Source organism: Drosophila sechellia, chromosome 3L (genome assembly GCF_004382195.2).
Source record: "Drosophila sechellia strain sech25 chromosome 3L, ASM438219v1, whole genome shotgun sequence".
In the NCBI taxonomy this organism is placed as follows: Eukaryota; Metazoa; Arthropoda; class Insecta; order Diptera; family Drosophilidae; genus Drosophila; species Drosophila sechellia.
Genome location: NC_045951.1, coordinates 26,194,343 through 26,217,098, shown reverse-complemented (window position 1 = coordinate 26,217,098; position 22,756 = coordinate 26,194,343).

Genomic DNA, 22,756 nt, shown 5'->3' with positions numbered 1-22,756 from the left:
GATTGCAAGGGGGGCGGAATGTTCAAGTTACGGGGTGTGGACTGTCACCCGCTCTCCGCTCCCTCTTACGCTCCCCACTCCCTCTCACGCTCTCACGCTCTTCACCACAGAGTCTCCGAGGAGTCTCCGCTGCGCTTGGGAGAACCCAACTCATTAGAATAAGCTTTAGTGTGAAATAACTACCACGATCAATAAACGTACGCGCGGTCGCGCCCGCGCATTTACAAAGTCAAGTGTTCGCTTTTCTCCGAGTGTTCGATTTTCAGCAAACTAGGAAATTTCCAGGACCAGCAACTCCATCACCCTGACAGGGAGTTAGAAGTTTGGAAAAGTACTGGGCAATCTCGCGGACAATTACAGCGGTGCGATGCTTACATTGATTCCGCTGATAAGCTCCGCTGAAGCTGCAGACAAATGATAATGTAAACAAAGATAAAGGGTGACTTGTTCGCATATACAGGGTGTCTCGTTCCCAAACATACCGGCCCCCCTGAACGGTTGTTCAGCAGAGAGGCAGTACAGCGATTTTGGCAATTGGGCGTTTGTATAATCCGTGAGCAGTCTTCACTGTAACGACTCGGACCTTGTTGTCGATTCCTGCGTGCACTGCGGTGATGCGGCCAAGAATCCATTTAGAGGGCGGTAGATTGGGCTCCTTGAGTACTACCAGTGTGTCGATCTTCAGATTCTCGGTTTCCAGATGCCACTTTGTCCGCTCATGAAGAGATGTCAGGTATTCCATATGCCACCTTTTCCAAAAGCCTTGAACCATGGCTTGCAGCTGATTCCACCTCTCCAATCGATTGACTTGCATATCCAGGCGACAGGGTTCAAGTATCCGTTTCATATGGAGTTTAATTGAGCGAATTCCAGCTTCCCACATCCCTCCAAAATGGGGTGCAGACGGAGGTATAAAGTGCCAAGAAATCCCTTCATTGGCAAAGAATCCTGCTAGTTCCTCATCTTTGGCTTGTTGAATGGCCAGACGTCTCATGTCATCCAAAGTTTGCTTGCCTCCATGAAATGTAGTTCCATTGTCCGAATACAGGTCAGTAGGCTTCGCTCGGCGGGCAATGAATCGTTGAAAGGCTGCGATGAAAGCCTGTGTAGTTAGCTCACTAACAACCTCGATGTGAAGTGCCTTTGTAGTGAGGCACACGAAAATAGAAAACCATGCCTTTCCGATGCGTGGAGTTGTTCCCTTTGATTCCTTGATTGCGATCGGTCCAGCGTAGTCCAGCGCTGTGTGTTGAAAGCAGCGGCTAGCTTAAACTCGAGGAATTGGTAGCTCTCCCATGATCTGGTTGCTTGTGCCCTTTCGTTGAAGAAAACAGGATTTGCATTGGAAGACTGCCTTTCTGACGAGATTGCGGGCTCCCAGAATCCAGTACTGCTGACGAAGATTGGTGAACGTTGCATCAACTCCAGTGTGCATATAGGAGACATGAAAATGTCGAACCAGCAGTCCAGCTAGTGGTGTATCTTTAGGTATCAGAATCGGGTGCTTGGCGTTGTAGTTGAGTGTAGATTGCTCGATTCTCCCACCGACTCGCATTACTCCATAATCATCCAGAAACGGAGAAAACCGGATAAGATGCGATTAAGCGTTAAGCTGGCGTCGATTCTCTAGCTGCGCATATTCTCTGGCAAAGGATTTTTGTTGCACATGTCGAATAAGTCGGCGCTGTGCGTCCAGCAACTCTTCAGACGTAAGGAATGGTGCCGAATTCCTATGATGGGATCGAAGAGTGTGAATAAAGCGATGACAGTAGCTAGATACCCTTATAAGAAGCGTCCAGGTTGAGAATTTGTGGATGAGTAACTCGTGTATACTTTCATCAGGAAAGTTATGTAGAGTCGTGGGCTTTATGGCTCGTTCTTCGGTGTTGAAATCGAAACTTGAAGATACGCTGAACTTTCTTGTAGAAGGTGGTCACTCAGAGGTGGGTGTGGCCAGCCAGGACGGACCTTTCCACCACAGTCGATGCTCCAGAAGCTTTGACGGATGAAGTCCTCGGGAAGCACAATCTGCAGGATTGTCTTCCGTGCGAACATGGTTCCAGCAGCTACGGGGAAAGTCGCTCAATATCTCAGAAGTTCGGTTGCAGACGTAGGTGTTTCACCATCGAGGGGGAGCTGAAAGCCAGTGTAGCACAATTTCTGAATCTGTCCAGTAGCTCGTGCTGAAAAGAGGAATTGTTAGTGATGTTTTGACAATAGAAAGCAATCGAGATAGAAGTAACGCAGCGTTTAGCTCCAAACGTGGAATTGATACGGGCTTGATCGTGGCCACCCGTGTTTTGGCGGCAACCAGAGTTACTTGAAAGCTGCATCCAACTGCAACTCGAGCGTAAACTACCGCACCGTAGGCGTGCGAGGATGCGTTTGCGAATCCGTGTAGTTGAACATCTCGAAATGGTGACGCAATATACCGTGGTACTTGGCATTGCGTAAGTGCTGGCAAATCCTCTAATAAGGCTCTCCAGCGCGTACGTAGACTTTCAGGAATGGGGTCGTCCCACTGCAGGACACTTGTCCAGCTTTCTTGGAAGATTAGCTTGAGTAGAACTGTGACCGGCGCTACCAGTCCAAGCGGATCATAAATTCTTGATAGCTGAGACAAGAGTTCTCTTTTCGTCGGAGAAATGGTCGCATCGCATCCCTTTAGGTTGAGATACAGAACGTCCTTCCCAGGGTTCCATTGGATACCAAGAACTTTGACAGGTGAATCCGCAGCTGATTTGTTGAGGAGCTGGATAGGTTCAAAACATCTATCTTCATCTGGTAATGATTTCAGAAGACGCCAACTATTTACGTAGCTTGAATTTTCCCTTATCCAAGAGGGCTATAAGCTCGTCCTTGAGAATCATAAGCTCATCGAATGTGTTGGCGCCTGTAGGGATATCGTCCACATAGGCATCGTGCAGAAGAGCGTGAGCTGCTGCAGGGTATTCATGGCCATGATCGTCGGCAAGTTGCTTTAGAACTCGAACAGCCAGAAATGGTGACGGTGCCAATCCGTAGGTAACCGTCAGCAGGCGAAAATGAAGCAGAGGTTCATTCTCAGTCGTGCGCCAAACAATGCGCTGAAAATTGGTGTGTGGCTTAAAGATTTTAATGCCTCGAAACATCTTTTCGACATCTGCGCATAAAACATATTGGTGCTGCCGGAAGCGTAGACAAACGCCAAGAAGATCGCGTTGAATCGGTGGACCAATATGTAGTCTGTCATTGAGCGATACTCCAGAGCTGTCCTTTCCTGATCCATCAAAAACTACACGACATTTGATACACCCCGTACACCCCGTCCGTCGAGCGCTTGTGTGTGGCAGCAAAATGACGCTCTGTGGGATCGCTGGCGTCTAGGAGAGCCTGGTTAGGCTGAATGCTGTCCATCTCCATGAATGAACGAACCATCGTGTCTAGGTCCGCGTGATGAGTAACCGCAGAAGTAGGGTGATCATCGAATGCAAAATAAGAATCCAACCAAATACAGTATTGAGTGCGATAGGAAAGTCGTTACCAATGTGTTTCCGATCTCCTGTGTATAGAGACCAAAGTTGATCCGATCCAACAATGACATCGATTGCTCCAGGTGTGCAGAACGTTGGGTCTGCCAAAGGAAGCTCTCAGATTTGCCTCCACGTAGAGGATGAGGTGTCAATAACTTGGGCAGGAAGTGATGACGTCAGCGAGTTGAGAATGAACGAGACCAATTCGACAGTTTGGCCCGAATGACGAGAGTGCAGCTTGATATGTGCGCGTCCTCGGGTAACGCCCGCGCTGTTGGCGGCGAGACCGAGAATAGAAATCCGTGCGTGCGTTCGACGCACGCCTATTCGCTGAACAAATGATTCCGATGCCGAGGTTATTGTAGATCCAGTGTCCAGGAGCAGCCTGCAGGTTGTAGTGTTTCCCCAGGCGTCGATGACGTCAGCAAGGATGGTTGGCAACAGAGTCTGAGAACCAGCCGCCGGAATATTCTCCAGAGTATGATGCGTAAAGTTGTTTTCCGCGGGAGTCTCGCTTCCCAAGCGATGACCTTCTCGAGCTAGCGGTTGATTGTGGCCAATTGTAGATCCCGCATGTGAGACTGCTGGTCGATCGCGGCTATCAACACTTGCTGTGTCAATGTTGTTGCCATTTTGAATTGGCTGCGACGAGCCATGAACCAAAGTATGATGCTTGCTTCCGACAAGTATGCCTCGATGTACAGTTGCCCATCATATGAGCCGGGCTGAGGCAATTGAAACAGAGCTTTCTTGATTTGAGATGCAATGTCGAGTGCGATGAATTGAGGACACTTAAACAGTTGGTGATTCTGCTGGCACGATGTGCACTTCGGCTCTTTCCGTCTTGGATGCGTGTTTGCGTGGTGCGCGTCGAGCTTGGGTTGATCGAGTTAATTTAAAAGCCTCCAACGTATCGCAGCGTGATGTGAGAAATTTCAAGAATCGGTTGATGGTCACACCGTTTTCCTCGGATTCAGCGCACTGAGCCCAGGCTTGGCGGGTATCGCTTTCTAATTTTGAAAGTAAAATAAAAATTAGCCAGACCACGAATAACTGCGTCTGCACCATCGGCAATTTTCCGCACTGTGCCGATATTTGAATTTATAGCACTCGGAAGGCTCATGAAACTGTTTAAGAACGATCGAATAATTAGCGATTGTTTGTTATATCTCTGTTCCAGCCGATCCCATGCTTCCCGATAGTTGTCATTAGTAACTGGAATATGTTTAACTAATGCAAACGCGTCTCCGGCAAGGTACGATTTTAAATAATGAAATCGTTGGCAATCCGTCAGGCTCGAATTGGAAGCAATCGATCCAATAAACATGTCCGAAAAATGTTTCCAGTCCTCATAATTTCCAGAAAAAGTCGGAAGTTTAATTCGCTCGAACTGAAAATCGACATGACTTCTCTGGGATGTGTCTGCGGCTTGAACTGTGGCATCAATACTGTTTGAGGTGACATCCCGTCTCAACTCCTCCAAAGTATTGCTGAGAATAGCGTGTGTAGCATAATGTTTGTCCTCATATGCGTCAAAATCCTCGTCAGGGTTCTCCCAATCGGCTTCCGATTTAAATGCATACAGCTCTTCCGAGAGCCGTACGAACCGCAAATAATTTTCCTGTAGTTGCACCAGGCGGACAACTATTGTTTGCACTGAATGAATGTCATTAACAAATTTTATGCGCACGAGTAATTTGGCTTTTGCAGAAGCCCCGTTTTTGAATCACACTCCGCATGGTGGTGGAAAGAAGGAAACGATTCTATACGATGTAGGAATCTATAGATCATCGTTTGCCAAAAGGCCAATAATCAAAATCAAATTCCCGAAAGAAACGCAGTTCCGGTAATCCGGCTCGAAGGACCAATTTTTATGTTCATAAATAAACCCGCCAGTGTTACACTGTTTAGTTTGATTTATTGGTTAATTTCAGACACTTAATAATAATTAGTTCGACACCGATGCGTACGTTTTCTCGCAGATCAAAAATGTGACTAACTTAAGCTTTGGCTGTACTCACACCATACGATTAAACTAGCATAAGACGTAAACAAGTTACAGTTAGAAGGGAGTTAGAAGTTTGGAAAAGTACTGGGCAATCTCGCGGACAATTACAGCGGTGCGATGCTTACATTGATTCCGCTGATAAGCTCCGCTGAAGCTGCAGACAAATGATAATGTAAACAAAGATAAAGGGTGACTTGTTCGCATATACAGGGTGTCTCGTTCCCAAACATACCGGCCCCCCTGAACGGTTGTTCAGCAGAGAGGCAGTACAGCGATTTTGGCAATTGGGCGTTTATATAATCCGTGAGCAGTCTTCACTGTAACGACTCGGACCTTGTTGTCGATTCCTGCGTGCACTGCGGTGATGCGGCCAAGAATCCATTTAGAGGGCGGTAGATTGGGCTCCTTGAGTACTACCAGTGTGTCGATCTTCAGATTCTCGGTTTCCAGATGCCACTTTGTCCGCTCATGAAGAGATGTCAGGTATTCCATATGCCACCTTTTCCAAAAGCCTTGAACCATGGCTTGCAGCTGATTCCACCTCTCCAATCGATTGACTTGCATATCCAGGCGACAGGGTTCAAGTATCCGTTTCATATGGAGTTTAATTGAGCGAATTCCAGCTTCCCACATCCCTCCAAAATGGGGTGCAGACGGGGGTATAAAGTGCCAAGAAATCCCTTCATTGGCAAAGAATCCTGCTAGTTCCTCATCTTTGGCTTGTTGAATGGCCAGACGTCTCATGTCATCCAAAGTTTGCTTGCCTCCATGAAATGTAGTTCCATTGTCCGAATACAGGACAGTAGGCTTCGCTCGGCGGGCAATGAATCGGTGAAAGGCTGCGATGAAAGCCTGTGTAGTTAGCTCACTAACAACCTCGATGTGAAGTGCCTTTGTAGTGAGGCACACGAAAATAGAAAACCATGCCTTTCCGATGCGTGGAGTTCTTCCCTTTGATTCCTTGATTGCGATCGGTCCAGCGTAGTCCAGCGCTGTGTGTTGAAAGCAGCGGCTAGCTTAAACTCGAGGAATTGGTAGCTCTCCCATGATCTGGTTGCTTGTGCCCTTTCGTTGAAGAAAACAGGATTTGCATTGGAAGACTGCCTTTCTGACGAGATTGCGGGCTCCCAGAATCCAGTACTGCTGACGAAGATTGGTGAACGTTGCATCAACTCCAGTGTGCATATAGGAGACATGAAAATGTCGAACCAGCAGTCCAGCTAGTGGTGTATCTTTAGGTATCAGAATCGGGTGCTTGGCGTTGTAGTTGAGTGTAGATTGCTCGATTCTCCCACCGACTCGCATTACTCCATAATCATCCAGAAACGGAGAAAACCGGATAAGATGCGATTAAGCGTTAAGCTGGCGTCGATTCTCTAGCTGCGCATATTCTCTGGCAAAGGATTTTTGTTGCACATGTCGAATAAGTCGGCGCTGTGCGTCCAGCAACTCTTCAGACGTAAGGAATGGTGCCGAATTCCTATGATGGGATCGAAGAGTGTGAATAAAGCGATGACAGTAGCTAGATACCCTTATAAGAAGCGTCCAGGTTGAGAATTTGTGGATGAGTAACTCGTGTATACTTTCATCAGGAAAGTTATGTAGAGTCGTGGGCTTTATGGCTCGTTCTTCGGTGTTGAAATCGAAACTTGAAGATACGCTGAACTTTCTTGTAGAAGGTGGTCACTCAGAGGTGGGTGTGGCCAGCCAGGACGGACCTTTCCACCACAGTCGATGCTCCAGAAGCTTTGACGGATGAAGTCCTCGGGAAGCACAATCTGCAGGATTGTCTTCCGTGCGAACATGGTTCCAGCAGCTACGGGGAAAGTCGCTCAATATCTCAGAAGTTCGGTTGCAGACGTAGGTGTTTCACCATCGAGGGGGAGCTGAAAGCCAGTGTAGCACAATTTCTGAATCTGTCCAGTAGCTCGTGCTGAAAAGAGGAATTGTTAGTGATGTTTTGACAATAGAAAGCAATCGAGATAGAAGTAACGCAGCGTTTAGCTCCAAACGTGGAATTGATACGGGCTTGATCGTGGCCACCCGTGTTTTGGCGGCAACCAGAGTTACTTGAAAGCTGCATCCAACTGCAACTCGAGCGTAAACTACCGCACCGTAGGCGTGCGAGGATGCGTTTGCGAATCCGTGTAGTTGAACATCTCGAAAAGGTGACGCAATATACCGTGGTACTTGGCATTGCGTAAGTGCTGGCAAATCCTCTACTAAGGCTCTCCAGCGCGTACGTAGACTTTCAGGAATGGGGTCGTCCCACTGCAGGACACTTGTCCAGCTTTCTTGGAAGATTAGCTTGAGTAGAACTGTGACCGGCGCTACCAGTCCAAGCGGATCATAAATTCTTGATAGCTGAGACAAGAGTTCTCTTTTCGTCGGAGAAATGGTCGCATCGCATCCCTTTAGGTTGAGATACAGAACGTCCTTCCCAGGGTTCCATTGGATACCAAGAACTTTGACAGGTGAATCCGCAGCTGATTTGTTGAGGAGCTGGATAGGTTCAAAACATCTATCTTCATCTGGTAATGATTTCAGAAGACGCCAACTATTTACGTAGCTTGAATTTTCCCTTATCCAAGAGGGCTATAAGCTCGTCCTTGAGAATCATAAGCTCATCGAATGTGTTGGCGCCTGTAGGGATATCGTCCACATAGGCATCGTGCAGAAGAGCGTGAGCTGCTGCAGGGTATTCATGGCCATGATCGTCGGCAAGTTGCTTTAGAACTCGAACAGCCAGAAATGGTGACGGTGCCAATCCGTAGGTAACCGTCAGCAGGCGAAAATGAAGCAGAGGTTCATTCTCAGTCGTGCGCCAAACAATGCGCTGAAAATTGGTGTGTGGCTTAAAGATTTTAATGCCTCGAAACATCTTTTCGACATCTGCGCATAAAACATATTGGTGCTGCCGGAAGCGTAGACAAACGCCAAGAAGATCGCGTTGAATCGGTGGACCAATATGTAGTCTGTCATTGAGCGATACTCCAGAGCTGTCCTTTCCTGATCCATCAAAAACTACACGACATTTGATAGTCAGACTGTCCAGTTTGATGACAGCGTGGTGCGGCAAATAGAAGCAGGTGTCTGGGGACTCCTCAGCCTGAGCCGAGGTCAGTTGTTCCATATGTCCACGTTGCAAGTAGTCGTCCAGGAAAGCTTCGTACTGCTGCTTCAACTCTGGATACCGACGAAATTTGCGTTCCAGCGAGAAGAAGCGATTGATGGCCTGTGGCAAGGTCGAATCAATAGGCGGTGCCTTCTCCTTGAAGGGATACTCGGCGACGTACACCCCGTCCGTCGAGCGCTTGTGTGTGGCAGCAAAATGACGCTCTGTGGGATCGCTGGCGTCTAGGAGAGCCTGGTTAGGCTGAATGCTGTCCATCTCCATGAATGAACGAACCATCGTGTCTAGGTCCGCGTGATGAGTAACCGCAGAAGTAGGGTGATCATCGAATGCAGTGTAAGAGCCTGCAAGAATCCAACCAAATACAGTATTGAGTGTGATAGGAAAGTCGTTACCAATGTGTTTCCGATCTCCTGTGTATAGAGACCAAAGTTGATCCGATCCAACAATGACATCGATTGCTCCAGGTGTGCAGAACGTTGGGTCTGCCAAAGGAAGCTCTCAGATTTGCCTCCACGTAGAGGATGAGGTGTCAATAACTTGGGCAGGAAGTGATGACGTCAGCGAGTTGAGAATGAACGAGACCAATTCGACAGTTTGGCCCGAATGACGAGAGTGCAGCTTGATATGTGCGCGTCCTCGGGTAACGCCCGCGCTGTTGGCGGCGAGACCGAGAATAGAAATCCGTGCGTGCGTTCGACGCACGCCTATTCGCTGAACAAATGATTCCGATGCCGAGGTTATTGTAGATCCAGTGTCCAGGAGCAGCCTGCAGGTTGTAGTGTTTCCCCAGGCGTCGATGACGACAGCAAGGATGGTTGGCAACAGAGTCTGAGAACCAGCCGCCGGAATATTCTCCAGAGTATGATGCGTAAAGTTGTTTTCCGCGGGAGTCTCGCTTCCCAAGCGATGACCTTCTCGAGCTAGCGGTTGATTGTGGCCAATTGTAGATCCCGCATGTGAGACTGCTGGTCGATCGCGGCTATCAACACTTGCTGTGTCAATGTTGTTGCCATTTTGAATTGGCTGCGACGAGCCATGAACCAAAGTATGATGCTTGCTTCCGACAAGTATGCCTCGATGTACAGTTGCCCATCATATGAGCCGGGCTGAGGCAATTGAAACAGAGCTTTCTTGATTTGAGGAAGTCTCGGCGAGATGCAATGTCGAGTGCGATGAATTGAGGACACTTAAACAGTTGGTGATTCTGCTGGCACGATGTGCACTTCGGCTCTTTCCGTCTTGGATGCGTGTCTGCGTGGTGCGCGTCGAGCTTGGGTTGATCGAGTTAATTTAAAAGCCTCCAACGTATCGCAGCGTGATGTGAGAAATTTCAAGAATCGGTTGATGGTCACACCGTTTTCCTCGGATTCAGCGCACTGAGCCCAGGCTTGGCGGGTATCGCTATCTAATTTTGAAAGTAAAATAAAAATTAGCCAGACCACGAATAACTGCGTCTGCACCATCGGCAATTTTCCGCACTGTGCCGATATTTGAATTTATAGCACTCGGAAGGCTCATGAAACTGTTTAAGAACGATCGAATAATTAGCGATTGTTTGTTATATCTCTGTTCCAGCCGATCCCATGCTTCCCGATAGTTGTCATTAGTAACTGGAATATGTTTAACTAATGCAAACGCGTCTCCGGCAAGGTACGATTTTAAATAATGAAATCGTTGGCAATCCGTCAGGCTCGAATTGGAAGCAATCGATCCAATAAACATGTCCGAAAAATGTTTCCAGTCCTCATAATTTCCAGAAAAAGTCGGAAGTTTAATTCGCTCGAACTGAAAATCGACATGACTTCTCTGGGATGTGTCTGCGGCTTGAACTGTGGCATCAATACTGTTTGAGGTGACATCCCGTCTCAACTCCTCCAAAGTATTGCTGAGAATAGCGTGTGTAGCATAATGTTTGTCCTCATATGCGTCAAAATCCTCGTCAGGGTTCTCCCAATCGGCTTCCGATTTAAATGCATACAGCTCTTTCGAGAGCCGTACGAACCGCAAATAATTTTCCTGTAGTTGCACCAGGCGGACAACTATTGTTTGCACTGAATGAATGTCATTAACAAATTTTATGCGCACGAGTAATTTGGCTTTTGCAGAAGCCCCGTTTTTGAATCACACTCCGCATGGTGGTGGAAAGAAGGAAACGATTCTATACGATGTAGGAATCTATAGATCATCGTTTGCCAAAAGGCCAATAATCAAAATCAAATTCCCGAAAGAAACGCAGTTCCGGTAATCCGGCTCGAAGGACCAATTTTTATGTTCATAAATAAACCCGCCAGTGTTACACTGTTTAGTTTGATTTATTGGTTAATTTCAGACACTTAATAATAATTAGTTCGACACCGATGCGTACGTTTTCTCGCAGATCAAAAATGTGACTAACTTAAGCTTTGGCTGTACTCACACCATACGATTAAACTAGCATAAGACGTAAACAAGTTACAGTTAGAAGGGAGTTAGAAGTTTGGAAAAGTACAGGGCAATCTCGCGGACAATTACAGCGGTGCGATGCTTACATTGATTCCGCTGATAAGCTCCGCTGAAGCTGCAGACAAATGATAATGTAAACAAAGATAAAGGGTGACTTGTTCGCATATACAGGGTGTCTCGTTCCCAAACATACCGGCCCCCCTGAACGGTTGTTCAGCAGAGAGGCAGTACAGCGATTTTGGCAATTGGGCGTTTATATAATCCGTGAGCAGTCTTCACTGTAACGACTCGGACCTTGTTGTCGATTCCTGCGTGCACTGCGGTGATGCGGCCAAGAATCCATTTAGAGGGCGGTAGATTGGGCTCCTTGAGTACTACCAGTGTGTCGATCTTCAGATTCTCGGTTTCCAGATGCCACTTTGTCCGCTCATGAAGAGATGTCAGGTATTCCATATGCCACCTTTTCCAAAAGCCTTGAACCATGGCTTGCAGCTGATTCCACCTCTCCAATCGATTGACTTGCATATCCAGGCGACAGGGTTCAAGTATCCGTTTCATATGGAGTTTAATTGAGCGAATTCCAGCTTCCCACATCCCTCCAAAATGGGGTGCAGACGGAGGTATAAAGTGCCAAGAAATCCCTTCATTGGCAAAGAATCCTGCTAGTTCCTCATCTTTGGCTTGTTGAATGGCCAGACGTCTCATGTCATCCAAAGTTTGCTTGCCTCCATGAAATGTAGTTCCATTGTCCGAATACAGGACAGTAGGCTTCGCTCGGCGGGCAATGAATCGTTGAAAGGCTGCGATGAAAGCCTGTGTAGTTAGCTCACTAACAACCTCGATGTGAAGTGCCTTTGTAGTGAGGCACACGAAAATAGAAAACCATGCCTTTCCGATGCGTGGAGTTGTTCCCTTTGATTCCTTGATTGCGATCGGTCCAGCGTAGTCCAGCGCTGTGTGTTGAAAGCAGCGGCTAGCTTAAACTCGAGGAATTGGTAGCTCTCCCATGATCTGGTTGCTTGTGCCCTTTCGTTGAAGAAAACAGGATTTGCATTGGAAGACTGCCTTTCTGACGAGATTGCGGGCTCCCAGAATCCAGTACTGCTGACGAAGATTGGTGAACGTTGCATCAACTCCAGTGTGCATATAGGAGACATGAAAATGTCGAACCAGCAGTCCAGCTAGTGGTGTATCTTTAGGTATCAGAATCGGGTGCTTGGCGTTGTAGTTGAGTGTAGATTGCTCGATTCTCCCACCGACTCGCATTACTCCATAATCATCCAGAAACGGAGAAAACCGGATAAGATGCGATTAAGCGTTAAGCTGGCGTCGATTCTCTAGCTGCGCATATTCTCTGGCAAAGGATTTTTGTTGCACATGTCGAATAAGTCGGCGCTGTGCGTCCAGCAACTCTTCAGACGTAAGGAATGGTGCCGAATTCCTATGATGGGATCGAAGAGTGTGAATAAAGCGATGACAGTAGCTAGATACCCTTATAAGAAGCGTCCAGGTTGAGAATTTGTGGATGAGTAACTCGTGTATACTTTCATCAGGAAAGTTATGTAGAGTCGTGGGCTTTATGGCTCGTTCTTCGGTGTTGAAATCGAAACTTGAAGATACGCTGAACTTTCTTGTAGAAGGTGGTCACTCAGAGGTGGGTGTGGCCAGCCAGGACGGACCTTTCCACCACAGTCGATGCTCCAGAAGCTTTGACGGATGAAGTCCTCGGGAAGCACAATCTGCAGGATTGTCTTCCGTGCGAACATGGTTCCAGCAGCTACGGGGAAAGTCGCTCAATATCTCAGAAGTTCGGTTGCAGACGTAGGTGTTTCACCATCGAGGGGGAGCTGAAAGCCAGTGTAGCACAATTTCTGAATCTGTCCAGTAGCTCGTGCTGAAAAGAGGAATTGTTAGTGATGTTTTGACAATAGAAAGCAATCGAGATAGAAGTAACGCAGCGTTTAGCTCCAAACGTGGAATTGATACGGGCTTGATCGTGGCCACCCGTGTTTTGGCGGCAACCAGAGTTACTTGAAAGCTGCATCCAACTGCAACTCGAGCGTAAACTACCGCACCGTAGGCGTGCGAGGATGCGTTTGCGAATCCGTGTAGTTGAACATCTCGAAATGGTGACGCAATATACCGTGGTACTTGGCATTGCGTAAGTGCTGGCAAATCCTCTACTAAGGCTCTCCAGCGCGTACGTAGACTTTCAGGAATGGGGTCGTCCCACTGCAGGACACTTGTCCAGCTTTCTTGGAAGATTAGCTTGAGTAGAACTGTGACCGGCGCTACCAGTCCAAGCGGATCATAAATTCTTGATAGCTGAGACAAGAGTTCTCTTTTCGTCGGAGAAATGGTCGCATCGCATCCCTTTAGGTTGAGATACAGAACGTCCTTCCCAGGGTTCCATTGGATACCAAGAACTTTGACAGGTGAATCCGCAGCTGATTTGTTGAGGAGCTGGATAGGTTCAAAACATCTATCTTCATCTGGTAATGATTTCAGAAGACGCCAACTATTTACGTAGCTTGAATTTTCCCTTATCCAAGAGGGCTATAAGCTCGTCCTTGAGAATCATAAGCTCATCGAATGTGTTGGCGCCTGTAGGGATATCGTCCACATAGGCATCGTGCAGAAGAGCGTGAGCTGCTGCAGGGTATTCATGGCCATGATCGTCGGCAAGTTGCTTTAGAACTCGAACAGCCAGAAATGGTGACGGTGCCAATCCGTAGGTAACCGTCAGCAGGCGAAAATGAAGCAGAGGTTCATTCTCAGTCGTGCGCCAAACAATGCGCTGAAAATTGGTGTGTGGCTTAAAGATTTTAATGCCTCGAAACATCTTTTCGACATCTGCGCATAAAACATATTGGTGCTGCCGGAAGCGTAGACAAACGCCAAGAAGATCGCGTTGAATCGGTGGACCAATATGTAGTCTGTCATTGAGCGATACTCCAGAGCTGTCCTTTCCTGATCCATCAAAAACTACACGACATTTGATAGTCAGACTGTCCAGTTTGATGACAGCGTGGTGCGGCAAATAGAAGCAGGTGTCTGGGGACTCCTCAGCCTGAGCCGAGGTCAGTTGTTCCATATGTCCACGTTGCAAGTAGTCGTCCAGGAAAGCTTCGTACTGCTGCTTCAACTCTGGATACCGACGAAATTTGCGTTCCAGCGAGAAGAAGCGATTGATGGCCTGTGGCAAGGTCGAATCAATAGGCGGTGCCTTCTCCTTGAAGGGATACTCGGCGACGTACACCCCGTCCGTCGAGCGCTTGTGTGTGGCAGCAAAATGACGCTCTGTGGGATCGCTGGCGTCTAGGAGAGCCTGGTTAGGCTGAATGCTGTCCATCTCCATGAATGAACGAACCATCGTGTCTAGGTCCGCGTGATGAGTAACCGCAGAAGTAGGGTGATCATCGAATGCAGAGTAAGAGCCTGCAAGAATCCAACCAAATACAGTATTGAGTGCGATAGGAAAGTCGTTACCAATGTGTTTCCGATCTCCTGTGTATAGAGACCAAAGTTGATCCGATCCAACAATGACATCGATTGCTCCAGGTGTGCAGAACGTTGGGTCTGCCAAAGGAAGCTCTCAGATTTGCCTCCACGTAGAGGATGAGGTGTCAATAACTTGGGCAGGAAGTGATGACGTCAGCGAGTTGAGAATGAACGAGACCAATTCGACAGTTTGGCCCGAATGACGAGAGTGCAGCTTGATATGTGCGCGTCCTCGGGTAACGCCCGCGCTGTTGGCGGCGAGACCGAGAATAGAAATCCGTGCGTGCGTTCGACGCACGCCTATTCGCTGAACAAATGATTCCGATGCCGAGGTTATTGTAGATCCAGTGTCCAGGAGCAGCCTGCAGGTTGTAGTGTTTCCCCAGGCGTCGATGACGACAGCAAGGATGGTTGGCAACAGAGTCTGAGAACCAGCCGCCGGAATATTCTCCAGAGTATGATGCGTAAAGTTGTTTTCCGCGGGAGTCTCGCTTCCCAAGCGATGACCTTCTCGAGCTAGCGGTTGATTGTGGCCAATTGTAGATCCCGCATGTGAGACTGCTGGTCGATCGCGGCTATCAACACTTGCTGTGTCAATGTTGTTGCCATTTTGAATTGGCTGCGACGAGCCATGAACCAAAGTATGATGCTTGCTTCCGACAAGTATGCCTCGATGTACAGTTGCCCATCATATGAGCCGGGCTGAGGCAATTGAAACAGAGCTTTCTTGATTTGAGGAAGTCTCGGCGAGATGCAATGTCGAGTGCGATGAATTGAGGACACTTAAACAGTTGGTGATTCTGCTGGCACGATGTGCACTTCGGCTCTTTCCGTCTTGGATGCGTGTCTGCGTGGTGCGCGTCGAGCTTGGGTTGATCGAGTTAATTTAAAAGCCTCCAACGTATCGCAGCGTGATGTGAGAAATTTCAAGAATCGGTTGATGGTCACACCGTTTTCCTCGGATTCAGCGCACTGAGCCCAGGCTTGGCGGGTATCGCTATCTAATTTTGAAAGTAAAATAAAAATTAGCCAGACCACGAATAACTGCGTCTGCACCATCGGCAATTTTCCGCACTGTGCCGATATTTGAATTTATAGCACTCGGAAGGCTCATGAAACTGTTTAAGAACGATCGAATAATTAGCGATTGTTTGTTATATCTCTGTTCCAGCCGATCCCATGCTTCCCGATAGTTGTCATTAGTAACTGGAATATGTTTAACTAATGCAAACGCGTCTCCGGCAAGGTACGATTTTAAATAATGAAATCGTTGGCAATCCGTCAGGCTCGAATTGGAAGCAATCGATCCAATAAACATGTCCGAAAAATGTTTCCAGTCCTCATAATTTCCAGAAAAAGTCGGAAGTTTAATTCGCTCGAACTGAAAATCGACATGACTTCTCTGGGATGTGTCTGCGGCTTGAACTGTGGCATCAATACTGTTTGAGGTGACATCCCGTCTCAACTCCTCCAAAGTATTGCTGAGAATAGCGTGTGTAGCATAATGTTTGTCCTCATATGCGTCAAAATCCTCGTCAGGGTTCTCCCAATCGGCTTCCGATTTAAATGCATACAGCTCTTCCGAGAGCCGTACGAACCGCAAATAATTTTCCTGTAGTTGCACCAGGCGGACAACTATTGTTTGCACTGAATGAATGTCATTAACAAATTTTATGCGCACGAGTAATTTGGCTTTTGCAGAAGCCCCGTTTTTGAATCACACTCCGCATGGTGGTGGAAAGAAGGAAACGATTCTATACGATGTAGGAATCTATAGATCATCGTTTGCCAAAAGGCCAATAATCAAAATCAAATTCCCGAAAGAAACGCAGTTCCGGTAATCCGGCTCGAAGGACCAATTTTTATGTTCATAAATAAACCCGCCAGTGTTACACTGTTTAGTTTGATTTATTGGTTAATTTCAGACACTTAATAATAATTAGTTCGACACCGATGCGTACGTTTTCTCGCAGATCAAAAATGTGACTAACTTAAGCTTTGGCTGTACTCACACCATACGATTAAACTAGCATAAGACGTAAACAAGTTACAGTTAGAAGGGAGTTAGAAGTTTGGAAAAGTACTGGGCAATCTCGCGGACAATTACAGCGGTGCGATGCTTACATTGATTCCGCTGATAAGCTCCGCTGAAGCTGCAGACAAATGATAATGTAAACAAAGATAAAGGGTGACTTGTTCGCATATACAGGGTGTCTCGTTCCCAAACATACCGGCCCCCCTGAACGGTTGTTCAGCAGAGAGGCAGTACAGCGATTTTGGCAATTGGGCGTTTATATAATCCGTGAGCAGTCTTCACTGTAACGACTCGGACCTTGTTGTCGATTCCTGCGTGCACTGCGGTGATGCGGCCAAGAATCCATTTAGAGGGCGGTAGATTGGGCTCCTTGAGTACTACCAGTGTGTCGATCTTCAGATTCTCGGTTTCCAGATGCCACTTTGTCCGCTCATGAAGAGATGTCAGGTATTCCATATGCCACCTTTTCCAAAAGCCTTGAACCATGGCTTGCAGCTGATTCCACCTCTCCAATCGATTGACTTGCATATCCAGGCGACAGGGTTCAAGTATCCGTTTCATATGGAGTTTAATTGAGCGAATTCCAGCTTCCCACATCCCTCCAAAATGGGGTGCAGACGGGGGTATAAAGTGCCAAGAAATCCCTTCATTGGCAAAGAATCCTGCTAGTTCCTCATCTTTGGCTTGTTGAATGGCCAGACGTCTCATGTCATCCAAAGTTTGCTTGCCTCCATGAAATGTAGTTCCATTGTCCGAATACAGGACAGTAGGCTTCGCTCGGCGGGCAATGAATCGTTGAAAGGCTGCGATGAAAGCCTGTGTAGTTAGCTCACTAACAACCTCGATGTGAAGTGCCTTTGTAGTGAGGCACACGAAAATAGAAAACCATGCCTTTCCGATGCGTGGAGTTGTTCCCTTTGATTCCTTGATTGCGATCGGTCCAGCGTAGTCCAGCGCTGTGTGTTGAAAGCAGCGGCTAGCTTAAACTCGAGGAATTGGTAGCTCTCCCATGATCTGGTTGCTTGTGCCCTTTCGTTGAAGAAAACAGGATTTGCATTGGAAGACTGCCTTTCTGACGAGATTGCGGGCTCCCAGAATCCAGTACTGCTGACGAAGATTGGTGAACGTTGCATCAACTCCAGTGTGCATATAGGAGACATGAAAATGTCGAACCAGCAGTCCAGCTAGTGGTGTATCTTTAGGTATCAGAATCGGGTGCTTGGCGTTGTAGTTGAGTGTAGATTGCTCGATTCTCCCACCGACTCGCATTACTCCATAATCATCCAGAAACGGAGAAAACCGGATAAGATGCGATTAAGCGTTAAGCTGGCGTCGATTCTCTAGCTGCGCATATTCTCTGGCAAAGGATTTTTGTTGCACATGTCGAATAAGTCGGCGCTGTGCGTCCAGCAACTCTTCAGACGTAAGGAATGGTGCCGAATTCCTATGATGGGATCGAAGAGTGTGAATAAAGCGATGACAGTAGCTAGATACCCTTATAAGAAGCGTCCAGGTTGAGAATTTGTGGATGAGTAACTCGTGTATACTTTCATCAGGAAAGTTATGTAGAGTCGTGGGCTTTATGGCTCGTTCTTCGGTGTTGAAATCGAAACTTGAAGATACGCTGAACTTTCTTGTAGAAGGTGGTCACTCAGAGGTGGGTGTGGCCAGCCAGGACGGACCTTTCCACCACAGTCGATGCTCCAGAAGCTTTGACGGATGAAGTCCTCGGGAAGCACAATCTGCAGGATTGTCTTCCGTGCGAACATGGTTCCAGCAGCTACGGGGAAAGTCGCTCAATATCTCAGAAGTTCGGTTGCAGACGTAGGTGTTTCACCATCGAGGGGGAGCTGAAAGCCAGTGTAGCACAATTTCTGAATCTGTCCAGTAGCTCGTGCTGAAAAGAGGAATTGTTAGTGATGTTTTGACAATAGAAAGCAATCGAGATAGAAGTAACGCAGCGTTTAGCTCCAAACGTGGAATTGATACGGGCTTGATCGTGGCCACCCGTGTTTTGGCGGCAACCAGAGTTACTTGAAAGCTGCATCCAACTGCAACTCGAGCGTAAACTACCGCACCGTAGGCGTGCGAGGATGCGTTTGCGAATCCGTGTAGTTGAACATCTCGAAATGGTGACGCAATATACCGTGGTACTTGGCATTGCGTAAGTGCTGGCAAATCCTCTACTAAGGCTCTCCAGCGCGTACGTAGACTTTCAGGAATGGGGTCGTCCCACTGCAGGACACTTGTCCAGCTTTCTTGGAAGATTAGCTTGAGTAGAACTGTGACCGGCGCTACCAGTCCAAGCGGATCATAAATTCTTGATAGCTGAGACAAGAGTTCTCTTTTCGTCGGAGAAATGGTCGCATCGCATCCCTTTAGGTTGAGATACAGAACGTCCTTCCCAGGGTTCCATTGGATACCAAGAACTTTGACAGGTGAATCCGCAGCTGATTTGTTGAGGAGCTGGATAGGTTCAAAACATCTATCTTCATCTGGTAATGATTTCAGAAGACGCCAACTATTTACGTAGCTTGAATTTTCCCTTATCCAAGAGGGCTATAAGCTCGTCCTTGAGAATCATAAGCTCATCGAATGTGTTGGCGCCTGTAGGGATATCGTCCACATAGGCATCGTGCAGAAGAGCGTGAGCTGCTGCAGGGTATTCATGGCCATGATCGTCGGCAAGTTGCTTTAGAACTCGAACAGCCAGAAATGGTGACGGTGCCAATCCGTAGGTAACCGTCAGCAGGCGAAAATGAAGCAGAGGTTCATTCTCAGTCGTGCGCCAAACAATGCGCTGAAAATTGGTGTGTGGCTTAAAGATTTTAATGCCTCGAAACATCTTTTCGACATCTGCGCATAAAACATATTGGTGCTGCCGGAAGCGTAGACAAACGCCAAGAAGATCGCGTTGAATCGGTGGACCAATATGTAGTCTGTCATTGAGCGATACTCCAGAGCTGTCCTTTCCTGATCCATCAAAAACTACACGACATTTGATAGTCAGACTGTCCAGTTTGATGACAGCGTGGTGCGGCAAATAGAAGCAGGTGTCTGGGGACTCCTCAGCCTGAGCCGAGGTCAGTTGTTCCATATGTCCACGTTGCAAGTAGTCGTCCAGGAAAGCTTCGTACTGCTGCTTCAACTCTGGATACCGACGAAATTTGCGTTCCAGCGAGAAGAAGCGATTGATGGCCTGTGGCAAGGTCGAATCAATAGGCGGTGCCTTCTCCTTGAAGGGATACTCGGCGACGTACACCCCGTCCGTCGAGCGCTTGTGTGTGGCAGCAAAATGACGCTCTGTGGGATCGCTGGCGTCTAGGAGAGCCTGGTTAGGCTGAATGCTGTCCATCTCCATGAATGAACGAACCATCGTGTCTAGGTCCGCGTGATGAGTAACCGCAGAAGTAGGGTGATCATCGAATGCAGAGTAAGAGCCTGCAAGAATCCAACCAAATACAGTATTGAGTGCGATAGGAAAGTCGTTACCAATGTGTTTCCGATCTCCTGTGTATAGAGACCAAAGTTGATCCGATCCAACAATGACATCGATTGCTCCAGGTGTGCAGAACGTTGGGTCTGCCAAAGGAAGCTCTCAGATTTGCCTCCACGTAGAGGATGAGGTGTCAATAACTTGGGCAGGAAGTGATGACGTCAGCGAGTTGAGAATGAACGAGACCAATTCGACAGTTTGGCCCGAATGACGAGAGTGCAGCTTGATATGTGCGCGTCCTCGGGTAACGCCCGCGCTGTTGGCGGCGAGACCGAGAATAGAAATCCGTGCGTGCGTTCGACGCACGCCTATTCGCTGAACAAATGATTCCGATGCCGAGGTTATTGTAGATCCAGTGTCCAGGAGCAGCCTGCAGGTTGTAGTGTTTCCCCAGGCGTCGATGACGACAGCAAGGATGGTTGGCAACAGAGTCTGAGAACCAGCCGCCGGAATATTCTCCAGAGTATGATGCGTAAAGTTGTTTTCCGCGGGAGTCTCGCTTCCCAAGCGATGACCTTCTCGAGCTAGCGGTTGATTGTGGCCAATTGTAGATCCCGCATGTGAGACTGCTGGTCGATCGCGGCTATCAACACTTGCTGTGTCAATGTTGTTGCCATTTTGAATTGGCTGCGACGAGCCATGAACCAAAGTATGATGCTTGCTTCCGACAAGTATGCCTCGATGTACAGTTGCCCATCATATGAGCCGGGCTGAGGCAATTGAAACAGAGCTTTCTTGATTTGAGGAAGTCTCGGCGAGATGCAATGTCGAGTGCGATGAATTGAGGACACTTAAACAGTTGGTGATTCTGCTGGCACGATGTGCACTTCGGCTCTTTCCGTCTTGGATGCGTGTCTGCGTGGTGCGCGTCGAGCTTGGGTTGATCGAGTTAATTTAAAAGCCTCCAACGTATCGCAGCGTGATGTGAGAAATTTCAAGAATCGGTTGATGGTCACACCGTTTTCCTCGGATTCAGCGCACTGAGCCCAGGCTTGGCGGGTATCGCTATCTAATTTTGAAAGTAAAATAAAAATTAGCCAGACCACGAATAACTGCGTCTGCACCATCGGCAATTTTCCGCACTGTGCCGATATTTGAATTTATAGCACTCGGAAGGCTCATGAAACTGTTTAAGAACGATCGAATAATTAGCGATTGTTTGTTATATCTCTGTTCCAGCCGATCCCATGCTTCCCGATAGTTGTCATTAGTAACTGGAATATGTTTAACTAATGCAAACGCGTCTCCGGCAAGGTACGATTTTAAATAATGAAATCGTTGGCAATCCGTCAGGCTCGAATTGGAAGCAATCGATCCAATAAACATGTCCGAAAAATGTTTCCAGTCCTCATAATTTCCAGAAAAAGTCGGAAGTTTAATTCGCTCGAACTGAAAATCGACATGACTTCTCTGGGATGTGTCTGCGGCTTGAACTGTGGCATCAATACTGTTTGAGGTGACATCCCGTCTCAACTCCTCCAAAGTATTGCTGAGAATAGCGTGTGTAGCATAATGTTTGTCCTCATATGCGTCAAAATCCTCGTCAGGGTTCTCCCAATCGGCTTCCGATTTAAATGCATACAGCTCTTCCGAGAGCCGTACGAACCGCAAATAATTTTCCTGTAGTTGCACCAGGCGGACAACTATTGTTTGCACTGAATGAATGTCATTAACAAATTTTATGCGCACGAGTAATTTGGCTTTTGCAGAAGCCCCGTTTTTGAATCACACTCCGCATGGTGGTGGAAAGAAGGAAACGATTCTATACGATGTAGGAATCTATAGATCATCGTTTGCCAAAAGGCCAATAATCAAAATCAAATTCCCGAAAGAAACGCAGTTCCGGTAATCCGGCTCGAAGGACCAATTTTTATGTTCATAAATAAACCCGCCAGTGTTACACTGTTTAGTTTGATTTATTGGTTAATTTCAGACACTTAATAATAATTAGTTCGACACCGATGCGTACGTTTTCTCGCAGATCAAAAATGTGACTAACTTAAGCTTTGGCTGTACTCACACCATACGATTAAACTAGCATAAGACGTAAACAAGTTACAGTTAGAAGGGAGTTAGAAGTTTGGAAAAGTACTGGGCAATCTCGCGGACAATTACAGCGGTGCGATGCTTACATTGATTCCGCTGATAAGCTCCGCTGAAGCTGCAGACAAATGATAATGTAAACAAAGATAAAGGGTGACTTGTTCGCATATACAGGGTGTCTCGTTCCCAAACATACCGGCCCCCCTGAACGGTTGTTCAGCAGAGAGGCAGTACAGCGATTTTGGCAATTGGGCGTTTATATAATCCGTGAGCAGTCTTCACTGTAACGACTCGGACCTTGTTGTCGATTCCTGCGTGCACTGCGGTGATGCGGCCAAGAATCCATTTAGAGGGCGGTAGATTGGGCTCCTTGAGTACTACCAGTGTGTCGATCTTCAGATTCTCGGTTTCCAGATGCCACTTTGTCCGCTCATGAAGAGATGTCAGGTATTCCATATGCCACCTTTTCCAAAAGCCTTGAACCATGGCTTGCAGCTGATTCCACCTCTCCAATCGATTGACTTGCATATCCAGGCGACAGGGTTCAAGTATCCGTTTCATATGGAGTTTAATTGAGCGAATT